Genomic DNA, 8,575 nt, shown 5'->3' on the forward strand with positions numbered 1-8,575 from the left:
ACAGAACCTGCGCCCTTCTAAGTAGGTAAGAAATACACATTCAACTGCTTCCTTTGCCTTGGCAATGACTGCTGAGTCAGAACACCACAGAGTTTCAGTTTTCAGGATCTCAGTTCCTCTATCTGCTCTGAACAATCCTCTAACTTGGAGGCAGAACAGCAGAGAGGCTGGAAGTCTGTTCTCTGTGCCAGATGCCCGGATCCAAACCTCAATTTACTTCTGTAAGACGTGGGGCCCTGAGCATGTTATTTAACTATTCTATTCTTCAGTTTCCTCATCAGTTAAGTAGAACCTACCTTATCAGGTAACCATAAAGACAAAATGAGTTTAAAAGAAAATAAATCAGGGCTGGGCTGCGGCTCAGTGGCAGAGCACTTGCCTCACATGTGTGTGTGAAGCACTAGGTTTGATCCTCAGCACCACATAAAAATAAATAAAATAAAGGTATTGTGTCCATCTACAACTAAAAAAAAAATACTTTTTTAAAAAAAGGAATAAACCATGCTCCACAGATAGGAAGCACCCAGTTGTCGTTATCTACCATTATTTCTACTGGTACTATTGTCGCCGCCGCGCCGCCTCCGCCACCCCTGCCACCCCTCCAACAGCCCTCAGGTGACAAGTATAAAAAGTGTCACCAAGAAGAAATATTAGCAAATACAAAGAAATTAAACTAAAACAAGGATCACAAAGTCAGAATATGGGTCAAAAAGAAAATTATATAAGATTATAGGGTATGAAGTAATCTAGAGAGAATATTAAATACCAAAGTTATGTTGTCAAAACAGCTGCCTGACAAATCACATGGCAAAATTGAGCAAATGAGCTATTTAAATAACCAATAAACACTAAAAATGAACTGAGAAGACACAGGTTTGAATTCACTAGACCAAATGATACTTTTTTATAAAGCACTTTTTGACATTTAAACACACTGCCTTACACTCCCCTAAATTACATCTATGTTCACTGGATGAACGGATTGGAGAACTTCTGATTTTTCAGTAGGCAAGCAGAGCATCAGGCATGATTAAAATGTCACATGCCACACAATGCCACATGCCACACGTGCCACACAATGTCCCTACACGACTTGAAGTGAAAAGTCGCTGCAGAAAATCAAACTGGAAATCCAGAAGTTGAAGTACAAATTTCAGTAAATGGAGTAAGATGGTAGGACCCAAAGTGTTGGGAATACAAATGCAATCGTAAAGCCTGGATGTGCTACTCGCTAGCTGTATGACCCTGAGCAACTTGCCCTTATCTAATGCTCACCAGCTTCATTTCAACATCTCTAAAACACAGGTGAAGCACTAGGCCAATTAAGAAATACATGCAAAAGCCTGTAACTGGCCTGGCATTTAGCACTTCTCTCAATAACAATTGCTACAGTTGCTAAAACTTCCTTTGAAGACTCCCAAGAGTCCTAAGGACAAAAGACCACTATTAACATGGTAACTACAGAAAGTAGTTTTACCAGATATTGCCTGTAAATTTTGTGTGATGCCTCAAAACGACCATGTGTTCCATATTTAATATGAGCTATCCCCCCATCCAAAAAAAATCCATTTACAGTACTGTCTAGACTATAACTAAAAACTACTTAGGCCTATAATTGCATTTCTTACACTGAAACAAAGTTTTTTACTAGCAGTTCCATCCCTGATCCCCACTCAAACACACACTAAGCACAAATATCTAGTATTTCTTTCTTCCCCTAATAATGAAAAACAAAAAGAAAAAGATTTCTTTAAAGTTTCTTTTAGTGATGTGAGTTCCACAAAACAAAACAATACAGGGTAATCGCTTACCTGGAAAATATTTTGTACTTCAGATCCACCAATCCAGAATGAATGGGGGTACTCCCTTTCAGACTAGTCTGAGAAAAGACAGCAGTCAAGCATCTTCCAAGATTCTTTCCGTTTACTGTATCCAGCTTTCTTCAACAAAATCCCAAACATGCACTTCGGTAACTGTTGAAAGACAGAAAGCAATCCATACACCCACCATGGCACCAGCGGCAAAGGACAGCCACCAAGGAATGGAAGGAAGGGTCAATGGAATGGTGGATCTGAGGTACAGAAAGAAGGCGCAGGCCAAGTCAGCTACTGGCATCAAAGGCCTGCAGCAGCATTCCTCCTCAGCAAGAAACTCCGTGGCAAATAATGAAGCCACTCTAATGGTAGTATGTACTTGCAATAAATAGCATGCAATTTCCAAATGAAAGCAAATAAAAACTGACCCAACCATCCACATGAAGTGTCCTTTATCTGTTTCCTAAGACAGCACCATTACAAAACGCCTGTCAATCAAAATGAATGAGATGGGAGGGTTCAAATACCTCCCAATAAAGATACTTACTTTAGCACCTCTCAAAGCAATCTTTTGGTTTGCTACACAAAAGACATCAAATCTTCACATATCACCCAAATCCTCAACCCTGAGCTGCCATACAAAACATTTTAGAAGGATTTAAGAGTAAACTTCTATTCAATAAAGGCCAATACCCAACAATGGCCAGTCAGCAAGTAAACAAGGGAAAATCATTAAGGACAATAAGAAATAACTAGGGCACACCCTTAAATATTAAGTCCATTCCATATTACATGAATTTTTTTCCTACCATACCAACTCTTCCCTTAGACTGAACTATAAACAAACTACATGAAAGAGAAAAAAGCATCCAATAAGAAGACTAAGAGAAAATGTAAAAGTTGAATTTACTTGCACATAGATTTGCTCCTTCCTCGACTGCCACACTACTGTCAAAATGCTTTTGCAGTAATTATAACAACACCTGCCTTTATTGCTAATGGGTCAGGCCCTGCACTTTAATTACCCGTATTTAATTCTCAAAGAAGAACAGAAAGAAACAACTTGCCCAGACTCCAATCTACTAGATGGCAGAGCCAACACCCCTCTTGACCACTACCCCCCCCCCCCATGTCCAAGGATCAGAAAGGCTAGGATTCCTGGGACCTAAGCTTTACTTTTGAAAGTCCTAAGTTAATGAACATGGGAACTGAGAACTACAGAAACACACCAAGAGTAAAAATTCCAGCCTAGCTGAACCGGTTGAGCCATGCTGAGAGGCAAACTCTCCAGATCTTGCCACTTAAAAAAGCATTCCATTACCAAAGAGCCACAGAATTCTAAGGCCTATAATATAATGCTAAAACAAAACACATTATGATGGTGTGTAAGCATTCCTTGTGTTTAGCTGTAAAGTCTGTCTGTGACAAAGAATCCCAAATTCAGTTGAACCCAAGTAACTTTCACACTTTAAGATTTGTTAACAGTCCATAGACAATGACTAAAGACAATATGATCTTTCACACTGTGGGCAAAGCAAATGAAGTCAATGAAATCCCAGCCTATATTAACCTCACCGTAACGATCAAATGGAAATCTCTTAATACAACTTAAATGAGTTCACATAAGTAAAATCCCAGGCCAAAAAAAGAAAACGAGTAATAAGTTTCTCCCATGATATTACTCAAGTCAAGAATAAATTGGAAACCAAATTTTGATAAAAGTATCTAGTAAGCTATGGCTAACAGTTAATTACTAAAGCAATATATTATGCTTTCTCAGAGTATTACTTACTGTTATATTCAAAATGCAGAACAAGTGATAGCAAAGCACAACCACAATTTGACAGATTCATGTCTGAATCTCTTGACTCTTCAGGCCCTTTTTCAGTACTGAGTTAATCTTTCCTCCTTTCCTTCAAAAAAAAATTAATTTCTTCTTCAATGCCTAACTGATGGCAAGCCTCATACTAGAGACACTAAGATCAACAAATGCCAGACAGCAGTGCCAGGACTGAGTTCTTCCTGTCCCAGCCTCTTTTTCTTTGTCTCTCTCAAGTAGGCATTTTGGAGAACCAAAGCATATTTCATTACTAGTTCTAAAAACCAGTTAAATGTTCTCAATTATTAAATAAATTTTAAAAATACTCAAGTTCCTTTTCCTCAACAGTAGAGCCCTCCTGAAATGTTTTCTTTTCCTTCTCTGGGTCCAAAGCTTTGCACTAGGCCTCCTAGTTCTTCATACTCACATGGGCACCTTCTCTGCTCATGAGCAGACTCATCTTTTTCCCCAGATTCCATGCTGGCAGCCCTCTGTTCCTACTTCACAGCTCTCCAGACTGTGAAGGTTTTCACTGTTGACTAACCAGGACCGGGAATTTCCTAAAAATGCTTCCTGCTGACATCACAGAAATCTACATCTTTGAGTTTTGCTTAAACAGTAAGACCAGGGTTAGAGACACCCTACTGGACTGTCAAGTCTCCCTGGTTGTGTCTCATTTGCTTACAAAGACAAACTTCCTATTAGGCAATTGCAATCAAGCAGAAACTTAAAAGAGTGTAACAAGCTCATTCTTGACCAACTGGTTTTTCCCCCCACTGTTAACTAATTCAATGAACAATAATATAACTCATAAGGAAATCTTGTTTATTCTGTTAAAGGTCAAAACCACCGGCTTTGCTAAGATAAGAATCAGAATTCAAAATCAGAATTCAAAAATCAAACCAGGCACAACACCTATAACAATTACACCTGTAATCTTGGGAGGCTGAGACAGAAGGATGGCATGTTTGAAGTCAGCCTCAGCAACTTAGCAAGGCCCTAAGCAACTTAGCAAGACCCTGTCTTTTCCTTAATATTCTTCTAGTTGTAGATGGACAATACATGTATTTATTTATTTGTTTGTTTGTTTGTTTGTTTATTATGTGATGCTGAGCAGATCAAACCCAATGCTTCAAATGTGCTAGGCAAGCACTCTACCACTGAGCCACACTCCAAGCCCTAAGACCTTGTCTTAAAATAAAAAATAAAAAGGACTGGATTTAAAAAAATTGAAAATCCATAATTTCCCAAAATATTAAAGCAGGGTGTTTAATGTTCTTGTAAACTAATCAACAGCTTCTTTCTACCATGATACCTAAAACAGCTCAGTGGGTTCTTGCTGTAGTTACCACAGAGATCTAATCAGGCCAAATTGATGCGTCCAACCATAACAATACCTCCCAGAATTTCCAAACTAGTAGCAATACAATGTGATTTCATCATTTCCCCCAAAGATGGCTTATTAAATATATGGGCTAAAAGCAAGGAAATGTTAGGCCTCTGTAAAGCTTTACAAATAAATACATGCTCAACTCAAGTGAAAAAATTAAAACCTTTCCACACCATCTGTCTTGATTTTGCTTCACAAAATATGGTCCCCGTACTTGCAGTCAAGTTAGAAAGGCAGCACTGCTGAAAAGCAAACTCTGCAAGGTCCTTCCCTGACAGCTCTCCAACAACCTGGAGCACTACCCTAGTCTCCTTACACATACAGACAGTCAAAAGCACCACAAAAGGGTTTCCTGGAAGGCCACATAGCTCACAGTGACAGAGAAGGATAGGAGCTCAGGTGTCACTCTACAGCCCATGCCCTTTCTGCTACTAAACCATGTTTTTTAAGGTCAGAGAACACGTAGGGTTATTCAACAAATTCACGAAGACATAAAAGCAACTTGGTTTCCTCAATTCTTTGCTAGCAATCACTATGGGATGTATGTAAATCAATCTGCATTGTGTAACACTGCAAATCATGTTTGAAATGTGTCTGAACATCCCGTGCTCCGCCCAACATCTGCCACTTTCCCTCACTAGTCTTTCTCCTCTATTCATCTCTATCTTATCTTAAATCAAAAGGAAATCTTAAAAGGTTTCATAGCATGAAAAAAAATGGCTAACATTAATTTAAATCAATAAATACCTACTGATCACCCACATATGTGTTTAGCATTGTGAAGGAGTAAAAGGATTGTCAGATACAGCCTCAGGAAAGTAATGTAACACAATCACAAATTTCTGTAATATTCAGTAAGATGTGATGAATCCCATAAAAATTAAGATTACTGTGAGAAATTAGTAACATAGATGAAAATTTCCAAAAGACAAGATGACTAAGATAAAGGCAGAAAGCATAATATGTGAAAACAATCACCAGGAAAACTCAGTTCAACATTTACTGAACACCTGTAAGAATGCACTGTGTGTATGAAGGAGTCATGTGCCACAGGAAGATGAATAAAGATCCCAATTCTTAGTCCAGAGGATGTTAAGTACTACAAGACGAATACACAGTGCCAGAATTCCTTCATTTAATTAAAGGGAATGATTACTAGGTACACAGTGCTACAGATATAAAGCAAGTTGGTATCAGCCACTGTAATATAACTGACATCAAAAGAGGTGGCATCTGTTGTGTTTTGTGGGTTGATAGGATTTTATCAGCATAAGTATAAGAGAAGATTGCTGAGATGTGACCTAAGCCAATTTGGCCGGAGAGCCACCTCTTAAATCAGTTCACACCACTGCTGTCACAGGAAATATCATGAACAGAATTTGGAGGACCATAGTCCTCCAATCTTCAACTGGAAAACAGAATTGAGTGAAGAAAATCAGGGGGAAAAACCAGAAGGGAGATTGAGATCTGAAGGAAGATCAGATGTAGAATCACTAGGACCGGAAATGCTTTCTTTCCCATAAAGGGCAAATATCACAAGGAAGACCTAGGATCCCAAGAGCTCACAAAGAAAAACACTTTGTTTCTTGAATTCAGAGGCCCAAATGGCACTGCTCAGAGGAGTGTATGTGCTGTACAATGGCCTGGTAATTTCTCTGGGATATGTAAAATAGAGTATCAGTAGACCAAGACCTGAGTTCAGGAACATGTTTATCCTCATCAAATCTGAAAGGACATGTAATCTACTTCAAAATCAGACAAATACATCAGTATTTTAGGTATAGCTTCTTTAGGCAGGTCAATGAGATCTATAAATATATATGTGGTTTATTTCATTTGAACCCCCACTGAAATCTGTATCTATTTAATCTGCATTTGGGGGCTGGGGATGTGGCTCAAGCCTGGCATGCATGCGGCCCGAGTTCGATCCTCAGCACCACATACAAACAGAGATGTTAAAAAAAATCTGCATTTGGGAAATCAGCACACCACTGCAGATATATGAGGACAAATTATGGTAACAAAAATCCAATTTCTTGATAGAGTCACTAGACAATCCACTTTCATCACTTAGAAAGTCACCAAGAGGGAAGGGGAAAAAAGGATCCAAAAAGAGAGGCGAAAATTCCCAATAACTTTTCTTATCAGTTTCTTTTATCTCCTTGGCCCTGTGATCTGCCTGTACTTCAGCAACTCTAAAAATAGCATTTATATCACACTTTAATAAGGACTAATGTATTTTAATCTATATTACTTCATTCAACAATTCAACCACTTTAGAGATAACACAGAAAGGAAATGACTCACATAAGGTCACTTAACACAGAGGAATCATTCATCATCTAATAATGGAGTATAGCTCATCCATTAATTGTGCAAAGGGAAAAGAGATCCCCTCACACCCATAAAGAAAGCAGGTTTAAGGCTAGAGATATAGCTTGGTTGGAAGAGTGCTTGCCTCCCATGCACAAAGCCCTGGGTTCAATCCTCAGCACCCCAGGAAAAAAGAAAACAAAGAAAAAAGCAGGATTAGTTTCTAGACTTTTTACATCAATTTTCTTGATGTAAAAGACTAACCATTTTTCTCTCCCAATCAGCAGTTCTTGTGAGTGCTTTCTACTGATGAGTGACTGAACATCAAATCCTATTCCTAACTCATGAGTTAATAAATACATGATACATAATGCACAGTCTGCATTCTTTCCAGCAAAGCCTACCAGGAATTTTCTATATTTCCAAAATGGATTACCACTCTTCTATTTCACTCATAATACAGCTGACAGTACCAAAGTTGGAAATTTGAAAAACAGGCCTACAAAATAGGTAAAGCACTGGGCCAATATAAGGTCATGAAAGTCATGTGGTGGTTATATTATTCACTACCAGCAACTGAAAATTTAGTAGAGACTATAAGCTTTTGATTGAGACAACTAAAGCCTGACTCCTATGCCAAAGGTTACGGGGAGAAGCATCTTTACTGTACCTAGGCCTCAAGAAGGAATAATCACAAGAGGGTAGATGAAATCTGGAGATTTAATTATTCTACTATATATATGTATATGTGTGTACATACATATATATTTTTTGGGGGGGAGGGGGAGTGCTAGAATTGAACTGAAGGACTTTTTTTTTTTTTTTTTTTTTGATGCTGGGGATTGAACCCAGGTCCTTGTGCATGCGAGGCAAGCACTCTACCAACTGAGCTATATCCCCAGCCCTGAACTCACGGACTCCTAAATGCATTCTACCACTAATCTATGTCCCCACCCTCAACCATAACCATAACTAGCTTTATTTTCTACTAATCCAGTAATAAATGATCAGTGGTAGAGTGCTTGCCTAGCATGTGAGAGGCCTGGGGTTGGATCACCAGGCCTGGGTTCCATCCTCAGCACTTAAAAAAAAAAAAAAAAGTAAAATCTTCTCAAAAGTGCAAAAAAGAAAAATCAACAAAGAAAGTAGAGGGATGAGATTAAGAAATGGAGAAGTAGAAACGTGTTCCTCTTTTTAATATAGCACGTCCTAGAACATCACATGAAAATGATCTTGTTA

The 8,575-nt window shown here is 38.5% G+C and overlaps 1 protein-coding gene and 1 non-coding gene across 8 annotated transcripts in view; both read right to left on the reverse strand.

Moving 5' to 3' along the window:
* The window catches only part of Fbxw11 (F-box and WD repeat domain containing 11), a 121,512-nt gene that overhangs the window by 109,520 nt on the left and 3,417 nt on the right, over nt 1-8,575 (reverse strand). For 2 of the 7 annotated variants that reach the window (XM_026401307.2, XM_026401305.2), the window contains exon 2: nt 1,812-1,973. The exons of the other annotated variants lie outside the window; for them this stretch is intronic. The gene's annotated coding sequence lies outside the window, so the exon portion shown is untranslated. The remainder of the gene's footprint in view (nt 1-1,811; nt 1,974-8,575) is intronic. 7 annotated transcript variants of the gene reach the window in all.
* Trnaa-cgc (transfer RNA alanine (anticodon CGC)) lies at nt 8,164-8,231 on the reverse strand. The gene has a single exon. It is a non-coding gene; the product is annotated as a tRNA-Ala (tRNA).

The sequence above is a fragment of the Urocitellus parryii genome, chromosome 1, assembly GCF_045843805.1.
Source record: "Urocitellus parryii isolate mUroPar1 chromosome 1, mUroPar1.hap1, whole genome shotgun sequence".
Classification (NCBI taxonomy): Eukaryota; Metazoa; Chordata; class Mammalia; order Rodentia; family Sciuridae; genus Urocitellus; species Urocitellus parryii.